Source organism: Phalangium opilio, unplaced genomic scaffold (assembly GCF_054372755.1).
Source record: "Phalangium opilio isolate 3A_F unplaced genomic scaffold, DU_Popi_V2 ptg000060l_1, whole genome shotgun sequence".
Taxonomy (NCBI): domain Eukaryota; kingdom Metazoa; phylum Arthropoda; class Arachnida; order Opiliones; family Phalangiidae; genus Phalangium; species Phalangium opilio.
In genome coordinates, this window is record NW_028324177.1 from 3778998 (window position 1) to 3803550 (window position 24553).

At 36.2% G+C, this 24553-nt stretch overlaps 1 non-coding gene across 1 annotated transcript; it reads left to right on the plus strand.

Annotated features, from left to right (window-relative positions):
* Window positions 1-16992: 16992 nt before the first annotated feature.
* Window positions 16993-17065, plus strand: TRNAL-CAG (transfer RNA leucine (anticodon CAG)). Its single transcript has one exon. It is a non-coding gene; the product is annotated as a tRNA-Leu (tRNA).
* The last annotated feature ends 7488 nt before the right edge of the window (window positions 17066-24553 follow it).

Genomic DNA, 24553 nt, shown 5'->3' on the forward strand with positions numbered 1-24553 from the left:
AAGCGTGCAAATTGACTTACATAGAGAGGGATAGGAGTATAAAGAAAATGTATTACGGTGTGCATGTAAATTATACAAGAGCCTTGCTTTCATGGGGTATTACCAAAAGTGAATAAACTACGTCAGAAAGTCAAGAATTCCAGCGCTCGTATGAAACGTGTTAGTTCCCTCGCTCTCTTAAACGGGCCCGCCTAAGCGCAACGCCACCGTAATGCGGCGGCGAATCACTTGTACCAACTTGTAGAGTTGTATCCCTACTTCTCGAAAACTTAGTTCCACGGGAACGCTTGCATAGGCTAGCAGACGATTTATTTGTTCTAATGGTGTTTGTTGTTCAAAGTATGAAAACACTGAACTAAAACGAAGTAAGGTTTCAAGTTTTCGTAATTTAAAATAAGGCCCACAAAATTAATTAATGACACAAATCATGTCTTAGCGAACGTATCAATATGAAGGTGAAAAATGCCAAAAAGACCAAGAGAAATGAAAGTAAAAACGTTGCCAAAGGCTTAGCTCCCCTGCCCGGGGAAGACGATTTCAATCTGAATGCTCTGCTAGATAACTACAATGAGGAATTTTTTGTCATAGATTCAACTGGGGAAAGAAAGGGTATTTTAGCGTATCTAGAGAAAGAGGGGAAATTGGAAATGTTATTTAATGAAATGAAAGAGACTTATAAAAACTTAGGTGAAAAACTGAAAGATTTTAATGGAGCCTACTCGATCTTTCTGTACGAATGGGCCGAATATGTTCGTCAAAGCATTATGAGGCTTTTAGAATCTAAGTGCTTGAATGCATTTACTGAAAACGAGGTTTTTGTTACCCTCCAGTGGATGGGAATGAGATTTGAAGACGTTGTTTTACTATTCGACGAGGAAACTTACCACACCCTAAAGAAAATAACTCGCCTGGAGTAATTAAAAAGAGTAAACATAAGCCTGTAAGGCATGAAAAGTCAGACAGGCTATATACATTAAAGTGGCTGTTTGGGAGAGATTTGGAAGTTAAGCAAATCCCGAATGCAGGTTAGGTATAGAATTTTGAAAGGATTAAAGCCTCTCACAAAAAGACAAAAAGATGCAGCCCACACACTGGACAAAATAAGCCTCTCCCTACGAAATATGGACCAGTATCCTGACATAACGCTGCCTGCAATCACGATGATTAATAAAGGAGGGTTGCTTTTGCCTGATGTTACTCTAATCCCGTATATATCCAGAGTTAGTGATCTCGTCGTGCAGGAATACACAAAATGGTCCAGAAGTAAACTCGCAGGACACTCTCTCAGTATGTACTAAAGTATTATCTCAAACCAAAGGGTTAATTAATATTTAATTATATCATTACCTAGAACAAACAATGAATCACCTAGTCCAAGATAAAGAATGCAAATTTCTTTTTCACAAAAACTGTACCTGATATTCCTAACATTAAGGCCCAGGGTTTCACCAAAGAGGAACTAGAAGTTTTCCGCAAGGAATACCAAAGGAAGCTTGGCCACGCCAAGCTAGCAGATCTTGTAAGAAGTGCCGTTTTGCAACGAAATGAAAGGAAGGGAAAAAGATCAAAAGGAGGGCAAAATCTCAGATGCAGTCTCTATGGTTTAAGCAAGAGATCAAAGAAAATCGGAAAAATAACGGTTCAGAAAAATAATCAAAATACGTTGGCTGAAAGTGTAAATAAAGATGTCCACAACAAAAAAATGGTGAAGATGCCCACAACAAAAAGAATGATGGTGAAGATGCCCACAACAAAAAGAATGATGGTGAAGATGCCCAAACGACCAAAGCTATGCGAAAGAAGAAAGATGGCCCAAAAAAACGAAACCCAAAAACTAAGCTACCTAAAACATCCACACCAATGAAACGTTTCTCTCGTGAAAAGGTTAACGACCCTAGTCAACCATGTACTTCCAAAGATTTTAACAGTCCAACGAGGCGATCGAGATGTGGTAGGGTGATCAAGAAAAGAATTATTTAAAATTTTAAATCCTAGACTTAGTGATATTTTTATTGCAAAATTAACAATCCAAAAATGTGATATTTCAAACTCAATAAAATATGTGATAATATTTTAGGTCGGTAGTAAATGCTTTACGTTACAAAAGAGCAAGGTATAGTTCATGATAAATCACATGTCACAATCTAAAATATCAAGGCCAACCTTCCTATAAGAAGCCTCAGCATTTTGAGATGTTCTAGTACAGTTTTTAATTACTAAGGCTCTCATGCCACTTTGGTAGTTTAAGCTAGTTAGTTTTCCTCCGGTAATGTATTTCATTTGACTAAAAACGGTTTCAACCGCGGAACCATTGACTTTGACAGGATAAATATATTGGGTTGGATGTCTTTGAATGAAGTCTTCAATGAAACCAATAAATCCATAAACGGTGATTCGTAACAATTCCCACGTTTGCCATGCAAGAAACCGTCCATCAGTGAGAGTATTCCCATTTTCAAGCCTTTCCGTTGCCCAATTCTCAAAAGAGTTGAGCCCTTCCAACATAGACTTTATTGGTTCAGAATCCAAGGAAGAAACCTTCTTGTGCGAAAGTAACCCTTCTTCAAATAATTTGTGACAGGCAAACGAATAGTCGTACACAGATATGACTTCCTTTAGTATAGGAAAAATAGGTTTTAACCCGCAACAAATTGAAACAAAGCTGAAAATTTCAGATCTTATAGATTTTTGGGCGCTCTTTAACGTGGTGTGGTCTCCCACACTCTCCCATTGGAGGAATTTCCGCCATATTGGAAAATGGCGGACAAAATGGAGAAAACGTTTAATAACTTCGGTTCTACTTAACCGATTAACACGTAGTTAGGCTTACATTGTAGATCACCTTCGAACACCTAATACCTGTCTGAAAATATTTTGCCCTACAACTAACCGGAAGTTCACAATCTGACCCTGAAGATTAGCCTCATATAAAAAATGGGGATTTAAAGCATTTATGGTTTCTATTTTCAGAATACGTTTCCAAAATTAAACATATAGTTCCTATTCTGATAAATTTTGTTTCTTTTCTGACAAGAGCTATAATTTATAGTACGGGAGAGGGTAAAACAGCCTTTGTACCATCATAAAACTTAATGTTTTAATATATCCCATTGTTCGCCCACACTTGTCAATACAGCTAAAGTTGAGTTAAAGCGTGTGAAACAAAGTTGACATAACCAAGTGTATACTTTAAATGAAGATTATGGAATTGAGCTTTTGAATTAGCTTCTCTTTCACCAACAAGTGCGGCAGCAAAGCAGCATTCAAATAGAGTTTATCACCAAGTTCAAACGTGGCTTGGAAGCAGCCTAAATGCTAGAGAGTGGGGTTGGAGACAGGTAGGATCTGAACTCAAACCAATCGTTACCACTCTACAACCTGCTCCAGCTGAGCTTCTGCAGATGATCCCTCGTAAATGCAAGGAAGTCTGTGACTTGAAATGTGAATGCGGTAAAACTGGTCAAATCTGTTCTTCAATTTGGAAACAATGCAAGGGAGTATCTTGTTCAAATATAAATAGAGATTCTGAGGCTCAACCTCAAGTAGAGGACTATGATTAAACTTAACCAATATTCATAAATATACTAATATACAAGTTGGTAAACCAAAATAAAGCTCTCCGATACGAGACGCAATTAAGAGGTTATTCTTAAACAATTAAGAAAATATAATTGATATTAATTACTTTAGTCGTCAGTAGGTTAACGTAATTCTACTGAAGTCGTTTTAAGAAACTTAATTCCTAAAATAATTTTAAACATAGCTATTGTTGAAGTTTGAATTCTAGCGTATGCCTCTTTAACAATTTTTGGAAATTTAGGGTATATAAGGGGATTTATTCACAATAAATGATAAGAAATCCGCAATTGCATGAACCTTTGGTTGAAGCCCTGCAATTGGAAGGCTAGAAGTATCTCATAACCCTAGCCGATCGCCACGCACTTCTTGATCCTAACGTTGGGAGTTATTATACTTGAACACGTTTGCTCCAATTTGCCAACTGCGAACGCGGTGACCGACACACACAGACAGACACCCCCCTATTCACGTCCAGTATAATACCTCTCCGTGACGTCATCGTCACTTAAAGAGGTAAAAATATAATGGGAATAACATATTTTAGGTTTAAAACCCGCTTTGCATTTATTTCGCTTGAAACCGTTTCGAAATACTCAAAAATTAGATTTGCCTTACCTTCCGGGCTGGTTTGTGAACTTCCGGTTAGTTGTAGGGCAAATTATGTGTTTGAAAGTACTCTACAATTGAAGCCTAATAACTTGTTAATCGGGCTAGTAGAACCAGAGTTATTAAACTTTTTCTCGATTTTGGAAATGTATTCTGAATATAGAAACCATAAAATGCTTTAAATTTCCATTTTTATATGAGGCTAATCTTCAGAGTCAGATTGTGAACTTCCGGTTAGTTGTAGGACAAAATACCTTAAGAAATGAATTATGTGATTGAAGGTGATCTATATTTGAAGCCTAATTACGTGCTGATCAGTTAAGTAGAACCGGAGTTATTAAACGTTTTCTCGATTTTGTCCGCCATTTTCCAATATGGCGGACATTCCTCCAATGGGAGAGTGTGGGAGACCACACCACGTTAAAGAGCGCCCAAAAATCTATAACATCGGAAATTTTCAGCTTTGTTTCAATTTGTTGCGGGTTCCCTCTATTTTTGGGCTAAAATGACTGTACTACTTCTCATCTTTAGGTTTTTTTCGTAAAGAGGGTTAGCGTAGTTATACAACTCTCCCAATACAGGCATTCTTTACATAATCAGAGCTGGAGATACATTTAATTTGGTCCAAGGGTCCCTGTCGATATGTGCTTGGGTTAGTCCTTTCACTTGTGTTAACTCATGGTTCTCCATACGATCGTCTCGCTTCTTCATGTCTTCAATTTGTTTCCATCCAAATTCAACCCCTTTAACAGTGAAATTTTTGGAGTCATCAGACTTTGAATGGTGGATAGCATTTATCATATTTTTTAACTAGTGTGTTGGGCAAGTGACCCAGTGAATCCAGCGATAACGTAAACATGGGTTTCGGAATTTCGGCCTTATTGAAAAGTCATAGGTGCCGTCTGGATTGACAACATGTGTTGGCGCTTTTTTAAAGCCTAAACTGTGTCTGAAGGAAGCGATGTTGTTACTCCATCCGTCGCAAATTAAGGCATTTGTTTCAAGGCCAACACTCTGAAATGCCCAAATCACTTTTGTTATAACATTTGTTATAAATGAATGACACGCTGGCTGTGCAAGCATAAAATATGGACCAATGATATCAAAGTTGGTTGAGACCGATTGCCAAAGGAATTGAGCTTCTAGAGTTTCTTTCATCGTGTTTTCTTTGAATAAATCTTCCATTGAAGGAAAATCCTCTGGTGTAAGAGCGCGACCAACGAATTCGTCATTTTTGGAATTCCACATTTATTTCCCGATAGTTTTGACTTCATCGAATATCATTAAACCTTCTTTGGGTGGCTTGTTTTTAGTGATTAGTTTTTCCACATGGTCGTCAAATTTTTAGACCAGTTTTTCAAATAGTTTAGATCTATTCCTTGCTGGCATGGAATTTTTCTAGCTTTATCTTGAACACTGTAGACACTAGGGAGATTTAAAATGTCAAAAGAGGCTTATGCTTCATAGGCAACTTTCGAACGGCTACATACCGCTAGAGCCACTCTATAAGTTAGGGAACTCCACCGGTTGCCAGTTGAACCTTTTTTGTTGCGCTCTTGATCCTAACTGAAGTCATTTTCTTCGGAGTTGGTTCTCCAAGCCTTTCGAAGAGCTAATCCCAACATTTTAATCTTAGAACTTGCAATTTTAAATATTTCTTCAAGATCTCCTTTTCCGAAAAGAAAGGGTTTCAAATCTTTCATATTCCCAGTCTCCCAAAAAGACCGGGTTTCAAACCTTTCATATTCCATGTCTCCCAAAAAGACCCGGTTTCAAATCTTTCATATTCCATGTCTCCCAAAAAGACCCGGTTTCAAATCTTTCATACTCCTAGTCTCCCAAAAAGACCGGGTTTCAAATCTTTCATATTCCCGGTCTCCCAAAAAGACCGGATCTCAAATCCCTGATATTTCAAGTTCCCAAAAAAACCAACTTTCAAATCCGTGATTTCTCAAATCTCCATAAAAACCAAGTTTCAAATACCTGAAAGCAGGTTTCAATTCCCTGGTATTTCCTACCAATAAAGTCACTTTGCCCAGAAAATCCGAGACTTTAAAACTAGTGATGCCACGAATATTCGGTTACTATTCGGTATTCGGCCTCTTCGGCCATTTTTTTCGTATTCGGTATTCGACCGAATATTTCGTAATATTCGGCCGAATACCGAATCTCCAATCATGAAGGAAAAAACGGAAAAAATACTCAAAAATTATTTCTATAACAATTTTTACTTTAATATTTATAATCTACCAGTGGTAAGTTGTGATGAATAAAAACGAGTTTTTCAGCATTTGTTGAGAGCAAACGATTGCGCTTATCCTCATAGATAGACGGGTCCTATAGTGATCGTAACTTCCCCCTTTTCATTCCCTCCTTCCCGAGTTTATCACCAACGTTGAAAGCTTCCGCGCAGGCGCGCTGTAGCAGAGGCGGTAGAGAGCGGATCTAAATCTAAACAGTGTATCCCTCTCTCTGCTTGCGCGCCAATATTGCGCAGAGCAGTAATCGCGTTACAGCTAGTGCCGAGAGGAGAGGAGAGTTTTCCCACGTGGCCCTACATTTCGCGTAGCCGTCTGCCTATGCACCTCACCATGATGAGACCTGTCCCATTGCCTTCCGTGCGGGGGATGTACGTATTTCTAGTACACAAACACGGGTTACAACTGGGCATCTTCCGCAGGCCACTGTGACGTCAGAACTCCTATAGCGCTAAGATCCGAAGAAAGAGAATTTTGAAATTTCTGCCGCGGTTTTGCCACCAAGCGGTCGAGACGATTACTAAATGGGTCGAGATTTTTACGTTTCGTTTAGGCAGGCATTGGGGGGGGGACGAATTTTACTTAAGCAACCCCAAATCCCTCTCTCTCTCGTGAGATAGAGGCGGTTTCAGTCCTGAAACATTCTAAAAGGGATAAAAGAAACGCTAGGCTAGGCAGTACAATTTTGTATTGAACTTGAGGTGATAAATGATACGGAGAGTGTATTGGGTTTCATTAAAGGGAGCCAGACAAACACTATTGCCATAGGAGTAGCAGCCATTTCTCTACTTAGAGGTATTATAAACTTATGGTTGCACATATCTCACGTTCGAATATTCGGTGGCCGAATATTCGGTATTCGGCAAAATCAATATTCGCGGCATCACTATTTAAAACCAAACACAGGTTTCAAATCCCAGACATATCCACTTCGGAAAACCGATTCAGAATACAAGATATTTCCAAAACTAAAGACTAGATTAAACTCCTAGTTATTTACAAGATAAAAATTTTCATATCTCAAGAACAAATTGTTTTCAAACTCCACATAAGAGTTTTCAAATCACAGTTGTTACGAAACCTTGCCATGAAACATTTCAAATCACAATTTACATTTTTTAAGCAAAGTAACAGAAGTGGCTTACAAAGCCACTCTTAACACACCACGATATTGAAATATTTAAAAACTTATCACATCAATGGTTTAAGTTCTTCTTACGAAAATAACTTCCCTTGTTATACTGCCTCCTATTCTTTCGTAAAGCAGTTGGTACGTTTACACATCATTTTGACATATTCGACTTAACAAAGGCTTCCGTTTTAATTAGAAAGCTGTACTTTCGTTCCGAGAGCGCATTAAGGCTTCTCAGAGAAGTCCGCACTTCTCTCGGAACTTTAAACTTTCACTTCAATTCAATTTAATTATATTAACCTCACTTTCATTAGATATATAAACCGATTTCAACCATGATAAAGCACAGTCAGTACTACCACCCTGCTCAGCGTTCCTCGAAAAAATAGAAGCTCCGTCACAGAGCCTCCGAGAAGAACTGAAAATAGGGCTGTTCGATACTACTCGATGCCAACTTGGTATCGAGTACTTCAGTCTTTCGATACCGGTATCGAGTACCGTTTTTGGGATCCGATACTGGTATCGAGTACTTTCGAAAAATCCGAAGCATCGAGTACTTTATCCCCCTATCTTTTCCCCCTGGAATCGAAGGAACGTTTATTTTGGAAACTTGCGGCCAATCATTTGCTTTACATTTTAACACGTGAATTTTTCCCTCGTCGACCTAGTTTAGTCTCTATACTCCATCCCTAGAGTAGACTGACGTCAGACGTAGCTTCTTCAACCATAGCCCATTCGATCGCGCACAAAACGACGCAAGCTGCTCGTGCTATAGAATCCCGTTCAAAGAGTTGGATTTACATATATAAGCGCGACTTTTGAAGAAAATTCGTAGTAACCGAAAATTAATATTAAGTTCTATAGGAGGAGGTATGTTTTTTGGCCAGTTCCTTCGTCCTATTGATACAAACGACCTGAAATTTAACTTGGACGCGTTTCGACGTGTTTTATTATACTTAAAAGGATTCTAGCTTTCTAGAGTGGATATTGTTTTATAAAAATTATTTTACAAAGTCAAAATGATGTCCAGAAATTTTACTCTGAGGTGTGATACAATCTATTCTATTATATTCCAAAGGATTCAAGCTTTCGTACCGAACTTAAAAGGCGTACAGAAAATTTATGTGAATAGCTCTAACTAAATTAAAATCACATCTTAAAAATTAGATTAAATAAATTTAAATTAAATGTTAAAATATTGCAGCAATGGTTTTCCGAGAAAAAAAAACTAATTACAAAGCTTATTATAATTAAATACGCAAAATCTATCATAGGTGGCGCTTTAAAAAAAAGTACTCGATACTTTGGGTATCGAGTATTTTTTTCTCCGATACCGATACCCGGTATCGAATACAATATTCAGTACTCGATACCGGTATCGATACCAAAAATCTTCGATACTCCCAGCCCTAACTGAAAATAGCTGAGTAACGCCGAGAGGCGAGAAACGTGGAAAAGGCGATTTTTCCAACCTCTCTCCAAAGCAGGGGTATTATAGAAGGGATAAGACACATTACTAGAAAAAGCATTACACTTCTTGTACATTTGGAGGAAATTAAATTCTGGTTTTAATAAAAAATATATAAATACTATTTGCGACATTTAATGTTTTAATGAACTTCATTTAAAATTAATTAAATTTTGAGACACGATTTTTAACGGGCTAATAGGGCCCGATCGGAGTCAGACCGTCTTTTTCTTTAGTCCTGCTAGTTAAAATCCATAGACATATAAAAGAGTAGACTCACTATTGACTTTTGAAAAAGCTCGTTTTTAATTCCAATTCCCCACATCGTCGAGAAACTACTAACGCCATCTATCGCAAACTTAAAAAATATTTTTGTTTTGTGCTGGCGCGTGAAAATTCGCCGGAAATGAGAATTTAAAACTTTCAAATATAGAAAAGTCGCATTATAATTTTTAACTCGGTGTAAAGCTTTCGTAAATTTATTACGTTTGAATAAAAGTGCAAAAGTAAAGAAAAATAAACTGTTTTTGTATTAAATGTTTAACCAATGTCTAAAATAATTTGTAATTGAATACAAATTATAAAAAAGGTTAAATCTTGCGCAGTTCCAAAGTGTAGCAAACTAACAATCGGTCTACCCCACAGGATTTCACTTCATAGGTATATTGATCCGAAAATTGCTGAAATTTTTTGTATATTTATTAGGATTTAGGTTTAATGCCCGAGTGAACTTGTATTAAAAGGTTTCCAGTATCTAAACCTTCATTATGCACGAAGTGGCTCGCCGCTATAAATCGGTCGAATTTCTATCCCGGGAAAAAGCACTTCGAATGTGAAACTCACTCTAACAAAAGCGATTATCGGATCTCGTCCAAGCTCAAAACTCTAAAGAAAAACGCAATTCCTTCAGTTTTCGTGGAAATAATTTGGTCAGATGATACATTGATGGAAATTATAGACGACAATTCGTTGTTAGAATTCAATAAAACTGGAACTAAAGTATTTATTGTGTTTCTAATATTTTCACATCCAGTTCGATATGTGATTAGTAACGTGTGTTATAGAAAATTTACAGTTACAATGAGGTAGAATTGCCATCGTGTTCCGCTTCATCTTCATTATTCGTAGATAAAACAGTGTTTCGTACCGACTTGGAATTTCGCAATGTCATCGAAACAACTAGCGAAAATTTAGTACAACATGTTATTGTTATGGATGTCAGTGCTGACCATCAGTCGTTGGAAACTATTAAAAAACATATAATTGAAGATTATGTATGAAATAACTTTATTTTTCCCTATATACCACATTTTTAACATTTTCAATAATTTCCAGACATACTCCATGCTGCGCGAATCTAGTGTTGAAGAAATCAAAAACAGGAATTTCTTTATCCACGAAGAAGTTGTTGATGCCTTTGTGGTCCATAAAGACGAAGTTGCCGGTTTGGAGGTCCATGAAGAATCCATTGACAATACAGCACTAATCCTTGAACCACCAACTTCAGAGGTATTAAATTCTAGAGGGCATAGTTTGATTTTGACTTTTGCCCATGAGCATAAGATATTTTATCCTCCAGAAATCTTGCCAAACACCTGTGAAATTCATAGATCTTAAATCAACAAGCGAAATTAAAAAACAAAAAATTACAGTTAAAACACTCTGTAACAAACTTAAGATAATTAAACAGACCAGGAAACGTTTAGACATGAAACTCGACAACCTAAAATATACTTTACAACAAATGAAAAAGCAAAAACTTCCACTCGAAGAAAACGCCATAGATATTTATGAGAAGTTCGGCCCAACAGCGGTTCAGCTTTTTTCTCAACTACGACAGTCTGGACTCAAAAATCGAAAGAAACAACAATATTCGAATCTAATTTGAAGCTTTGCTATGACGCTTCATTTCCATTCACCAAAGGCATACGACTTCCTTCGAAAACATTTCTGCTCGCCTCATCCAAACACACTTAGAGAATGGACTAGTAAAATTGGTGGCAATCCTGGCTTTACCGCAGAAAGTTTCGCCAATATAAATCAAGAGGTTGAGAAATCAGAATATCCAGTGTTAATAGCCTTGTATCTTCTCTTTGATGAAACACACTGAATAGACAGGCAAGGAATTCTCTGGTTACGTCAACCTTGGACCAGACAATAATGCCGAAGATAGCAATGTTGTCGCAACGTCGGCTCTTGTGTTTATGGCAACAGCTGTCAATGGACATTGGAAAGTTCCACTAGGATATTTCTTTGTAAATGGAACTGTAGGCAGGCTTCTCAAAAATCTAGTCACCGAATGTTTCTTCAAAATAAAAAATACTGGTGCCAAATGCATTGCTTTATTTTGTGATGGGTTGCGAAGCAACATTTCAATGGCAAACTCACTCGGTGTTGTTATTACTGAGGATTTAATCCAGTGCGATTTCTCTAATCCAGGTTATTTGTTTAAATATTTGATGTGCTTGAAATATATATGTCTTTGACCAAACAACAGTTTCAGCTGATTATGAAGAACGGGTTAATTTTGTTCTTGATGCATGCCACGTGTTAAAACTTTAGAAAATTATGGGAACACTATGGAATGCTGCTGGACAGACGAACTGGCGAAGTATAGTTATCTAGAAGCGTATTAAGCACTGTATTGATTGATACTTGCTAATTATTAGGCTTTTTACTGGGCGTATGTTTCTACTCTTCATGGGTAGCAGCAACATGAAGGTTTGACATTAGCCAACAAGCTAACAAAATTCCACATCAAATTTAAAATCCAAAAGATGAAAGTGAAATTGTCTGCTCAAGTACTGAGAAATTCAGTAACAAAAAGCATGAAGTTCCTAAAGGAAGCGGGTGATCCTGTATTTCAGGGATGTGGGCCAACAATACAATTTATGGAGACGATTTTATTTTATTTGACTGATGTTTATACCTATCGTCATTCGCAACTTTACTTCTATTACTTGCTTTTAGTCTTTTTGATGTTCTGAATTCGAGAAATCCCATGGCTAACGGTTTCAAACTTCAAAGCGCCAATTCGGCGGTACAACCTTGAGATCACAGAAAAGACCTGCTGAAAACCAAGTCTTTTGTTTAATTTAACAGACACTGTAGGAAATTTAGTTCTTAATGGACCAAGAAAGACTGCCATTTTAGGTTTTGGTGTTGCTATTCATAGCTTTTTAAAAATTGCTGATGATTATGTCGTCCCACCTGATGCACCACTAAAGTACTTATTATATTTCAAAAACCAATTCCAAAGAAGTTCAAATGCCTTCGTCGAACCTAGTCCATTCATGGAAGATACGGTGGTATAAAGTAAAAAAAATCCACTTTAAGCTGATTTTGAGTTTGTAATAGGCCAGAATCCTTCTTTATCAAGTAACGTCCACGTGGTTCAACTGATTTTTCCTAATATTTAGTATTCTATAAACGGACTTTTTAGCTTAAAATTGGATGTAATCTCCTAAACCAGAACAAATTAACCGCTTTTGCTGGTACTCTTCAGAAATTCGCGAGTTTTAACATCGAGTTAACTCAAAAAGGTTGCAAATTGAGTGAGGGACAAGATTAATAAAGAATTATAGAGAAAGTCGTCACGGTGAGCGGGATTCGTATTACCAAAAGGATAAAGCTTGTAATATTTTGGAACTCGCGGATAGCGGGCATGTTCCTATTTTTGAAACTGCTTTAAGTTAAAAGTATATTCGTATTTTAACCTTTCAGAATTTATCGGACAGCACCGTCCTCTGGCCAACCCCCAGCCCCAGCTCCATGGCGAGCACCGTCCCCTGGCTAACCCCAGCCCCTGCTTCAGCCGCAGCCCCAGCTCCATGGCGAGCACGGTCCCCTGGCTAACCCCAGCCCCAAGAGGAGGAGAGTCCTCACGTGGCGTGAGGAGCTGGCGAAAATGAGGCCAGAGAGGCGACCCAAGATCGCCCTTTTTTCTTGGGAGAAAGCCAAGGTAAGTTAGCGTAAAGGGGGTCCCTCGGAAGCGTTGGCATTGTGCCTATTACATCAGTTAAAATGTTTTCATATCTCTTATGAATAGTTGAAGAAAAGAAGGAGTGGCGCTATAGAAGGAAGTGCTACAGTTCGAATCCCAAGGTATAATTCACATGGAATTTTCAGATAATTTACTTCTTTATTATTTCATTATGTTCTCGTTAATTTGGCTGTCCCCATTTTACGCTGACTGGGAAGCAATCGAGAAACACCAGCTCTTCTCCCCCAAGGAGGAGTGAAGGAGGATCGTCGAATGACGTATAAATATCATTATTATTACTGTATCATTTGCATTAAGAAATAGTTTTTTTTATTTTATTTTTGTTTTTTCTGTATGAAGTCGTACGAATTATAATTATTGTCACAAAATATAGTGGTGCCTTTTTTATTCTATTTATTAGGCCTATATCTATTCTTTATTTTCGATGCCCAGCTCGGCTATAACGAAAGTGTATAGGCATATATACGGCAAAAAATAAACCTGTTAATCTGATGATTAACACTATGTGCGGAATCTACTTTTGTATGGATGGTAATTTATTCTTAATAGGCCTGTCTAGACTGGCGCGTCTTCGCTATGCTAGCTTGCAAGATCGGCCGCTACTGTCCGCATTGGGTTTTCGTTACTTCGCGCGTAACGGTTTGGGACATTCTAGAAAAATATTTAAGGCCATTGTTACACAATCATGCTCGCGACACTTGAAATCGGAAAAACACTAATTTATTTATTCACTATCCTGAAAGATTTTAAAAGTGTGAATAAATAAATAAATATTTGTATCTATACTTGGGACATTCGCGTCTCCGCGGTGCCACTTAATGGTACCTGGAACCGCTAATTAATTGCTCTCTCTCGGCACCAAATGTGTCTTTGGCCCCACGCTGACGGCTTCTTTTACACGCGGTACCATGGATGGTACACTCGCGGCCTCGCCGAGAAACCCGATTGCATTTCTGGCCTCTCCGAGGCTTACGCGAAGCAGCTCCGTCCCGTGTGTGGCTGCCATCTCCTTCGGCGCTAATTCCGTCTTCTCCGTCGCCCCGACTCCGCTGGTGACTTCTTCCGCCGGCTCAACTTGGGCTACCGATACCTTCTCATTCACCGTTAAGGATGCCAGATCGGAAAGGGGTATCTCTTTCTGTGCTTCCCAACACCGAGCTACAATCTAGGATTTCCTCGTTACCATTTCCTCCATCGTACCAGCGAAAAATGCAACTGATATCTACCGTGAAAACGGCCAAGTTTTTGTCTATTTTTCGGACAAATCTTGGGCCCTTCAATTAATTGCGGACGGCCTGGCCTTTCGTAATGCTCAGTTGGAGTGTTTTCTTGTTGGTTACGCTTTCTAGTGTTTCACCTGCGGTCTCTGATGACCATCTACGTTCATCATCCCATTATGGCACCGTTTAGGGTAAGGTCCACAGCCTTACTGCTTCAGTTACGCTACCTGAATTTCGGCATATTCGTTGCGCGCCGTGAAGCTACCGTTTTGTTTGCTTCGCATGACGCGTTCCGAAAATATCACCATACACAACGATCCTAGTCAATACAATTAGATATACTGTATAACTTTACAAATTAAAATTTACTTATGATAACCATAAGGCGTTGTGGTGTAGTCTGGGAAAACTCTAACGTTTTCGACGACTACTTGATACGTTTTAGTTTGATCAATAGTAATTAAAGTGTGATTAGGTAATCGTCGAATTTGGGGGCCAATCGGTACTTGTACAGAGTTCATTTCTGGTTTAACCTGATTGTTTACACCTAACAACTTTTTCATAATATCGAAATTGACGTGATTCTCATTAGACGACATTTAAATAAAATCCTTTAACTTTAATTATGTTTGTGGTTTTTTCTTTTGCGGGATCATAAATGTTCATGGAGTAATTTTTTACTCCTGCGCTTCCAAACTCACAAATATAAGCGTCTTTCCCGTATGGTTCTAGCTCATTCTTTAGCTCACCAAGATAATCACCTGTGGTATAGGGGCGCCATCTGGGGAATGGTATATAAGGCTATTGGTATCCAATTAGAAACATTGGTTTCCCACCATTTCGAGATGTTTTAAGAGGGGAAGGCGTGCCATAGTTGTAGTATAGCACTCTATAGCTACGTTTGTATGCTTGTGAGATATCTCGTTTTCCGCAAGATCTTCTGATTTGACGAGAATAGTGTTGTCGTTTAAGGTCAATAGCGTTTTGACCTCTTTGACTGGATTAAGAAGTAGTTCATATAGGGTATTGGCGTATTTTATAATGTTTGTGGTGACGTGTCTGGTGTTTTGTCCGAACTTCCCCAAAAAGAGCTCAACATGGGTTTACTGAGGCATCTCAACCCCTCGTTCTTTTCAATTTTATCTATGTCTAAATCTATCCCCTCGACTTCTTTATAATTTCTCAGATAGTTTTCTTTATCCTCCTGGGTGACGCACTCAGCAGGGAAACCGCTAGCCAACGTTTTATATTCAAGGAAGGCGTTTACGTAGTCTTTAAAAAGACCACCGTTTTTAGTTTTGGGATCGTATGGTGTTATTTGGTATGACCAAGCCTCGTACATACGTGTGATTCTGTAACCCCTTTCTACGGCGTATCTCAATTCTTCCGTAACCCAGGTACCTCGCAGCTCTCTCTGATCAGCTGAACGGTTACAATCCCCTTGAAGTTTTGTCTTACAACAGGTGTAGCAGAGAGGGAATGTGAGCTTCCCGTTTATACGTGCTGGTAAAACAGGATCAGGTTTTGAGCAGGAAATACATCACACTTGAGAAGTCCATCAGAAGAAAAGGTGTTGGGGAAATTGTCTAAAATAATTTTAGGGTGTCCGATGGGAAATTTTCCCGTTTTGTTGACGAATGGTATAGGCTAGTAAAGTCAACGTAGTGCATTTTTTCTGTACCCGTTGTTTTATGATACAATTTGTTAGCTCAACACTTGCCTCCAAAGAAAGCGTCGCGAGTTCTTAACCTTTTCGATGTTTCAATACGAATATCGTTCCTTTTTAAAAAGTCGTTTATTGCGGGGTAGCATCCCATGTATTCGAACACTTCTTTGTTGACTGAACAATAACCGTCTACCTTTGTGTATTTTAACCTCTTCGCCTCTAAAAGAGGATTGAATAGGAATATTTCTCTCATGAGCCGTCCATGCTAACCATTCAATGGCACCGAAAGATTGATTCTCGCTTAGCTTATAATAGTTTGATGTGATAGTACTGATAGTGTTTGATTTTAGATAATTCTTCCGGAAAATGAAAGAGCAAACGCCTGGGATGGTAACTGAGCCGCAATTAAAAGGATCTACATTGGTAACTTTCAGAAGAAGAGACCGAAAGGTTATACACTCTAGAAAGAGAAGTACAGTATCGTTTTCGCAACTAATAATATAAAATATAAATTGACAAAATTTTTCTCGATTAAACTTAATAACAAAATCCACAAAACATTGTGTCTTTTTATGTTCAGTCTGAACTGTTGCATCTGATATTTCGAGGCAGCAAAACTGAGAATAATTAAGTTTACAATGAACATTTTCAGAATTGGTGGTGGAAAGGCTAAGTATACAGATTGGTGCCTCGTCTCCACTAGCAAAAACTAGTCAGGCCGACACCAATCCTTACCAATTGGTCCGAAGTGTTATCGGACTGTCGGTCGACCATACTTCATGTCCAAGCCATTGAATAGTCAAGGCGAACTCGAATAATCATAACAAGGCCTTCAAGCCGACTCAAAACTAACTAGTCGAAGAGCAGTTAGAAAACGAAATGCCGTTGCTAAACCGACTAATAATATTAAGACGGTCTAGTGACACGCGTCTACCTTTTCTAACTGGGGCTCGACTAATTCTGAGAGGGCGGTAGTTCGAGCCCTGGCAGATACATGTATTAACCATCGTGATTGGACACAAGAATTAGCTAGATCTCTTGGAAAACTCAGTGCTACCACGTATCTATTGTGCAGTGGTTATCACGTCCGCTTCAGACGCGGAAGGTCCCAGGTTCAAGTCCTGGTAGATACATGTTTTGACCATCGTGATTGGGCGCTTGAATTAGCTAGATCTCTTGGAAAACTCAGTATTACCACGTATCTATGGTGTAGTGGTTATCACGTCCGCTTCACTCACGGAAAGTCCCAGGTTCGAGCCCAGGTAGATACTAGATACATGTTTTAACCATCGTGATTGGACATAATAATTAGTTAGATCTCTTGGAAAACTTAGACTTACCACGTGTCTGTGGTGTAGTGGTTATAATAAATATTTAACAATTATTTCACTTCACTTGGTTTAATAATGTGACATAGGTAGCATACTTTTTCCCTACTTTTAAAACCATTAAACTAAGTATAATTAGAAGTTCAACAGATTGTCAAAAAAAGATGTTAAAACCCACTGTAAATGGTGCTAAATGCCTATTATTTCCTTAATACTTCCAAATAATATTAGTAAATGGCGTGAATTGATCATAGAAATGGGGTTAAAGTACACCCTAAATGATGTCTTTTTTGACACTGGAAAAAACTGCATATATGGTGTTTGAATGCACCATTATATTTTAGAGTGCAAATGTATGACGGTAAAGCAAACATAATTATTCAAAATTTAATTACATTAAGTCTGAAGTGACAGATATTATATAAAAACGTCTTGGTTTGGACCAAGGCCGAAAAAACAAACGATATGTGTGGGGTTTATCAATTGACTGAAGTTTCAGATATTGAAATTTTTTTCTAGTTATTTTTATCCACTCAATCCTTAATCAATATTTAATTCAATCAACTGATTTTACTGTTAATCGATCTAGTCCCTCTAAATTAATTGAAAAAATTACATATCTACGCTTTTTCAAGAACAATTAATTTCATGATAAAATGTTTTCGGAAAATGTAATTGTTCTTGAAAAAGAGTAGATATGTAATTTTTTCAATTAATTTAGAGGGACTAGATCGATTAACAGTAAAATCAGTTGATTGAATTAAATATTGATTAAGGATTGAGTGGATAAAAATAACTAGAAAAAAATTTCAATATCTGAAACTTCAGTCAATTGATAAACCCCACACATATCGTTTGTTTTTTCGGCCTTGGTCCAAACCAAGACGTTTTTATATAATACACAGATGGTGTTGTCAGAAGCCAATAAGTACAGATAAACGTGTATTTCGTATATACCATTAGAAAAACAAGTGTGGAGATTGCGTAATGAAGTAAAATTTTTACCTCTCCGAGTGACGATGACGTCACGGAGAGGTATTGCACTGGACGTGTCTGTGTGTCTGTCTGGCACCGTGTTCGCAGTTGGCAAATCGAAGCAAACGTGTTCGCAATTTCCGGACCGCGTTCGCAGTATACAGAAATTCGAAAAATGTTACTTCGTTGCTATATCCAAATTATTTAACGTCAATAATTAACTATCCGTTACACCTTCATCTACTGTCTAGCCACCAATTGTTTCACCCAATGCCAACCGGTATCTAATGGCTTCTAACAACAACACCATGCAATAGTCTTTCGTGTACACCACATACGCCACACGCGTCGAGCGGCTGGGGTTACGAGAAACGTCTAGCCTCCCAATGGCAGAGCTTTCACCAAAGGTTCACGCAATTGCGCACTTTCTTACCTCTTAGTGTGAATCAATCACCTTTTAAACCCTTAATTTACAAAAGTTCTGATATAGGTGTTCCCTAGAAGTATAACGTTAAAGATAGCTATGTTGAAAATTATTTTAGGAATTAAGTTTCTTAAACCGACTTAACTATAATTAACGTAAAATACTGACTATTAAAATAATTAATATCACTTATATTTATTTAATTATTTAAGATCAACTTCTTTCTTTGGAATGACAAAAGTGAGAGTTTATATAGAACGAGTAATGAAGATTGCATCTGAATCGAAACGGTACACGCATATCAAAGTTAATATATAGCGAGTAGGATGAAAAGATATCTTACAAAACGATAATATTTTCTTTTTGCAGAATATTAAATGGAAATATTTTAAATATTTTTCGGCATTACGATTCTTTTAGTAGTTGTGTAGCTATAAAGTTCTGTTTCATCTCAGACACACAGATACGTCCAGTATAATACCTCTCCGTGACGTCATCGTCACTCGGAGAGATAAAAACCTGTGTCAAGGGGAAATTAAAGTATTTTTTATGAATTACTCTAATTCCAAGAAATTCCAGCATATTGAACTCTTCGAGAATTATTTTCCAATGATTGAAAATTCATAATAAGTATGAATTCTTTCAAATATTTAGTATAAGGTAGTCCAAAGCAATTTTTAAAATCTTTGGGATATTTTTGGAATGCTTCACTATGCAGGTAGAATTAATAGGTGATTTCCCTCTAAGGTCATATCAAAAACCTTTCACTTAAAAAAAAAACACCATATCAGCTAAATAGTGTTAAGTCAAGCCCAAAGGTGTTTATTCGCACCATTCAAACAGATTTATATTAAAAACACTATTTCCGTTTTTAAAAAATTGATAGGGGTCAATTAACATCTAAAGGTGTTTATACGTACCAGTGAATCACCATTTCCTTAAAAAATACCTTAAAAGAGTCAACTAGCTCCTTTTTAAGGAGAAAACACCATCTCAGCTAAAAAACACTCTAAAAAGAGTGTATAAACACCTCGAGGTATTTCCGAACACCCATGAAACACCTTTTTTTCTAACAGTGTACGTGAACTGACAGTCGCATTGATAATTCAATTAAATCGCATTTTTCTATACCCAAAACGGGCCAAAAGTAAAAGTAAAAATAAAACTCCAATTATTTTAAATTTTTTTCTACGCACGAAAGTAGAAGTAATATTTACACCAGTCAAATGTGGGCTTGCAAAAAGGATACGAGCCTTACCAAAAAAAACCAGAATAGTTTTCTTCTTCGCTGCGCTTGGGCTATCAGGCAGTAATAGTGCAGCAATGAATCCAATATATATAAAAAACTGCAACTCGGTAACCAGCTGGCTAAAATAAAGCAGAATCGGGGTCAGCGCTGCCTCTGCTAATTGTAGTCCAGTTGAAGCCCTCTCACTGACTATTGCCCGTACGAAAATTTTCTATGAAATTTCCATAAAAATATATAAAATTCAATAGAGTGTAGTGCGTAAGGGGCTCTATTCCAATTGATATTTCTATTGACTTATCTATATACTTTCTATATCTTCATTTTATAGATTTTATATAAAACAAAACCATGCGTTTTTCTGTAAGTGTTATGTTAATATTCTATAAGCATATTTTATTGAAATTTTATAAATTATTTTTTAACTTATTTTCCACAACTTTCTATACGATTTTTGCTAAGTTTCTATTAAAGTTTTAAGAAAATCTTGTAAAGGCGTTTGAATTGTGAATCTACTGTTTTCTACAATACCTTAATGGAAAGTCTATACAATGTGTATATTGTACAATTTATACAGTTTCTTAACATAAATTTATAATATGATTTACTTTTCTACTTAACGATCGCTCCAGCCCACTTTCAGTTCGCTACACACTGTAGAAACTAGATGTCTAAAAATGGTTTCTTCATGGTTTAAACTAAAACATCATACCAGTAATAGTTTAAATTTAGGTGTATTATGGTTTGAAAATCGATTCAGTCAAAATTAACCATAAATGGTTTGTCCATAAAGCTAGATTAAACCAACAATGTTCTGGAATTATGTTCTACTATCAGACCCTTTAACTAATGTTCTGCTTTATAATAGAGGATATATCTCGTTTTGTGTTTTATTTGAATTTTTACGTTCGATGTGGGGATTTCACTTCCTTGAGCTTTTTGTGCACTTTGCTTTAGATGAAAATTATACATAATAATACAAATACATACAAAATACGCATTTTTTCGCATCTTCCTAATTCATTAGACTTAAAAATCAATCCAATATGTTTTTGGTGTGAGTTTTTAAATTCGATTTTGGGATCCTTTTTCTTAATGACTTTGGAAGTTTTATGCGTTTGATGAAAACTCTTTTCCAAATGGAGATGTTCAGTTCTCTGCAGAAATTACTCAACAAACATTACTTCCTGGAGTCAATGATCGAAATTATGCAAAATTTTGAAAGAAAAATTGACAAAATTACTATAAATGAGGAAGTTTATTGCTTATGTAGATTCCGAGGAACCACTTCAAATTAAGAGTGTAGTCCCACCCGAAGATGTTAAGGGATACATTTCTATCGAAACTTACAAACGCACGTCAAACGAGCCATCAAAGTTATAGGCAATCTCAGAATTGGACAAAAGGCTGACACTATGGTGCCCATTATAAAAATGATGGATGTTTTGAGGGTGACCAAGGACCAGGTTCAACTTAAACCTAAACAATGGGTTCGATTTAAAAGAATTATCTATAGACTCGAGTTTTTGATATATACCTTTATAATTGAAATGTATCATTCATTCCATATTGTATGTAATTTTAAATTTTTACATCTGCTATGTGGCCCCTCGTTCCAACGTTTTTCCATAATTTTTTTCGATTAAAATACGTGAGCTTCGAAAGGTTTAGGGTATCGCAAGTACGTTTAATTTTTGATATCTACCTATTTAATTAAAATTTACAATACATGCAATTTTTTGTTTCATTTCGACTTTCTTCATCCGGTATTAGGACCTCTTTTCTAAGGGTTTCTCATTATATTTCTTATTAAGGTGTCGTACAACGCACTAAAATTTACCTATCATTTTTTGATATATACAATTTTCTTTGAAATAAAGAGAAAATTCAATTTTGGCTTTTTAAATCCGCAGTGGCAATCTTAGTTCCAAAGATTTTTCATGTTCTTTTAGTTTCTATTAATCTAGATAATTTCTTAAGTTATCAAGTAATGCACTATGTAAGAATCGTAATCCAGATATACATCTGTTTTTCTAAAATGAGAATAAATCACACTTTGTGTTTTATTTTAGTTTTTATATTTGATATGGGGACCTTTTTTCAACTGGTTTTCGTGGTCTTGCTTTAGATGAATATCACACTTAATCAAGCCAGGTATTTCTTCTATCTTCCAAATTCCTTAGACTTAAAAATCAATCGAAAATGTTTTTGGTGTTGAGGTTTTATATTCGATTTTGGGACCCTTTTCTTCATAATTTTTAAATTTTTTTTGAAAATCATTAAATCTCCTAAGGTACAACGCACTGAAAATAGCCTCGAATTTAATATATAAACATATTAAATTGAAATTTAAAATAAATCCATATGAAATGTTTTTTAGTATTTGGATGAAACTAGATAATTTCATAAGATTCTGAATTACGCAGTAAATTAGAATCATAATTTAGATATAATGTTTAATTGAAATCTAGAATAAATCTGGATCTGTTTTTAACTTTGACTTTTTACCTCCAGAATCAACGGTTTTTAGTTTTTTCATAATGCTATGCACAGAAATTTGAAATTTTGTTTCAAAGGTATAAAACATATAATATATTGTCTTGTATTTTCAATATCTTATTTACTTGAAATCCAGAAATGTTCCATCTCGTCTCTAACTGTTTACGTCCGTTATGCTGATCGTTGTTCCAAGGGTTTTCATATGTTTTAAGATTAACTAAATAGATGGCCAATGGTGTACTTAAAATAGGCTAAAATTTTTGATATATACCTCTATTTTTCAAATTGAGAATTAATCCCTTTTTGTGTTTAATTTTGACTGCTTATACGCGTTATGAGGACCCTTGTTATAACGGTTATACAATTTTTCGTCAAAAATTTCACGAGCTATCTCCTATTACACTTAAAACCGCTCGATTTTTTGAGGAATATCTAAAATTATTATTATTATTAATAAATCCAATTTTATGTTTAACAATTTTCATGTGGTTTTTTTCTCTGTTTAAAGGGAATTACAAAAGTGATAATAGTATTCAAGTGTATTTATAGTCTAAAAAGTATATCTGTTATATTTACGACTTAATAGTGTTCTTTCCTAAGGAAAGTAATTGAATGTATAAAACAGAAGCATTGAAAATTAAGAGCTAAAATTGAAAGTCGTTAAGGCTCGCCATAGAAATTTAAGGCGCGTTAAAAGCCCGAAACCAGATTTTGAACATGCAGCTAAAGGCTTGATGCTCGATAAGAAACTCGAGACTCGGCTCGAAGCTCGAAAACCGAAAAAAGAGAGGCGGGAGGCTCGACTCGAAACCAAAAAATCAAGACTCGCACAGCCCTTATATATAGTGCATTATATATCAAAAATCTTAGTTACGACACCTAACCAAGTTTACTATTATTCAACCAAAAGAAAAATAATGAAAAAGCGTTAAAAAAGGTCCTCATAGCGGATGTAGTAAGTCAAATTTAAACAGAAAATTTTATTTATCACAAATATCAATTAAACAGGAAGATATCAAAAATACGAAGCTATTTCAACTTCGTTATACGATATCTCAAGAAATCGCATTATTTTCACCTTAATCAAAAAACATGAAAAACCGTTGGGTCAAAGGTCCCCGTAAAGGGCTTAAAATCCAAAATTAGACACAAAATGGTGTAAATTATAATATTCAATTAAAAAGGTATATATCAAAACTTTTAGACATCATACCTTACGAAGTTTACTATTATTCATCCACAAGGAAAATGACAAAGAACCGTTGGAAAAAGGGTCTCCACAGCGAATGTAGTAAGTCAATTTTAAACTCAAATTTTATTTATCACAAATTTAAATTAAACAGGTAGATATCAAAAGTACAAAGCTCTTGCTACTGCGTTATACGAAACCTTAAGGAATGGTATTATTTCCACCTAAAGTAAAAAAACATGAAAAACCGTTGGGTCAAGGGTCCCCACAAAGGCTGTGAAAATCCAAAATGAGACACAAAATGTTGCAAATTATAAATTTCAATTAAAAAAGTATATATTAAAAATTTTACATACGACACCTTACGGAGTTTACTATTCACCTGAAAAATAGTTTAAAATGGGTGATTTTAAAATTACAATTCAACGGGAATATATCGAAAATTGATTTTATTTACTTACAAAGACTACTAACTAGAAACATAATGAAAAACCGCATGAAAAAGGCTCCCCATGATGGATATAAGAGTTCAAAACTGAACAAAAATGAGGTGTATTATGCATTTCAATGAAACAGGACCGGTTGATATCAAATATTCGAGGCTCTTTTAATGTGTTATACGATACCTTCGGAAATTATCCAGTTTTTATCTAAAGCATAAACACAAAACCCATTGGAAGACGGGTCCATATAACAGGTGTAAATAGTAACAATTAGACACAATACTGGATTTTATTAACATTTCATTTAAACAGGTTTACATCAAAAATTGTAATCTTTTTTCATGCGTTTTGTTGAGGAAGTTTTTTAATATTCAAAGAAAAAAGACGAAAAATCGCCATCTCGGGTATGAAAATTTCACAGTTAAACTCAAGATGAATCATAAATTCTTCAAATTTTCCTTTAAAGCAAAGAAAGTGAAAAATTGTTGTTACAAAAGTATTATAGATGTAATATGTC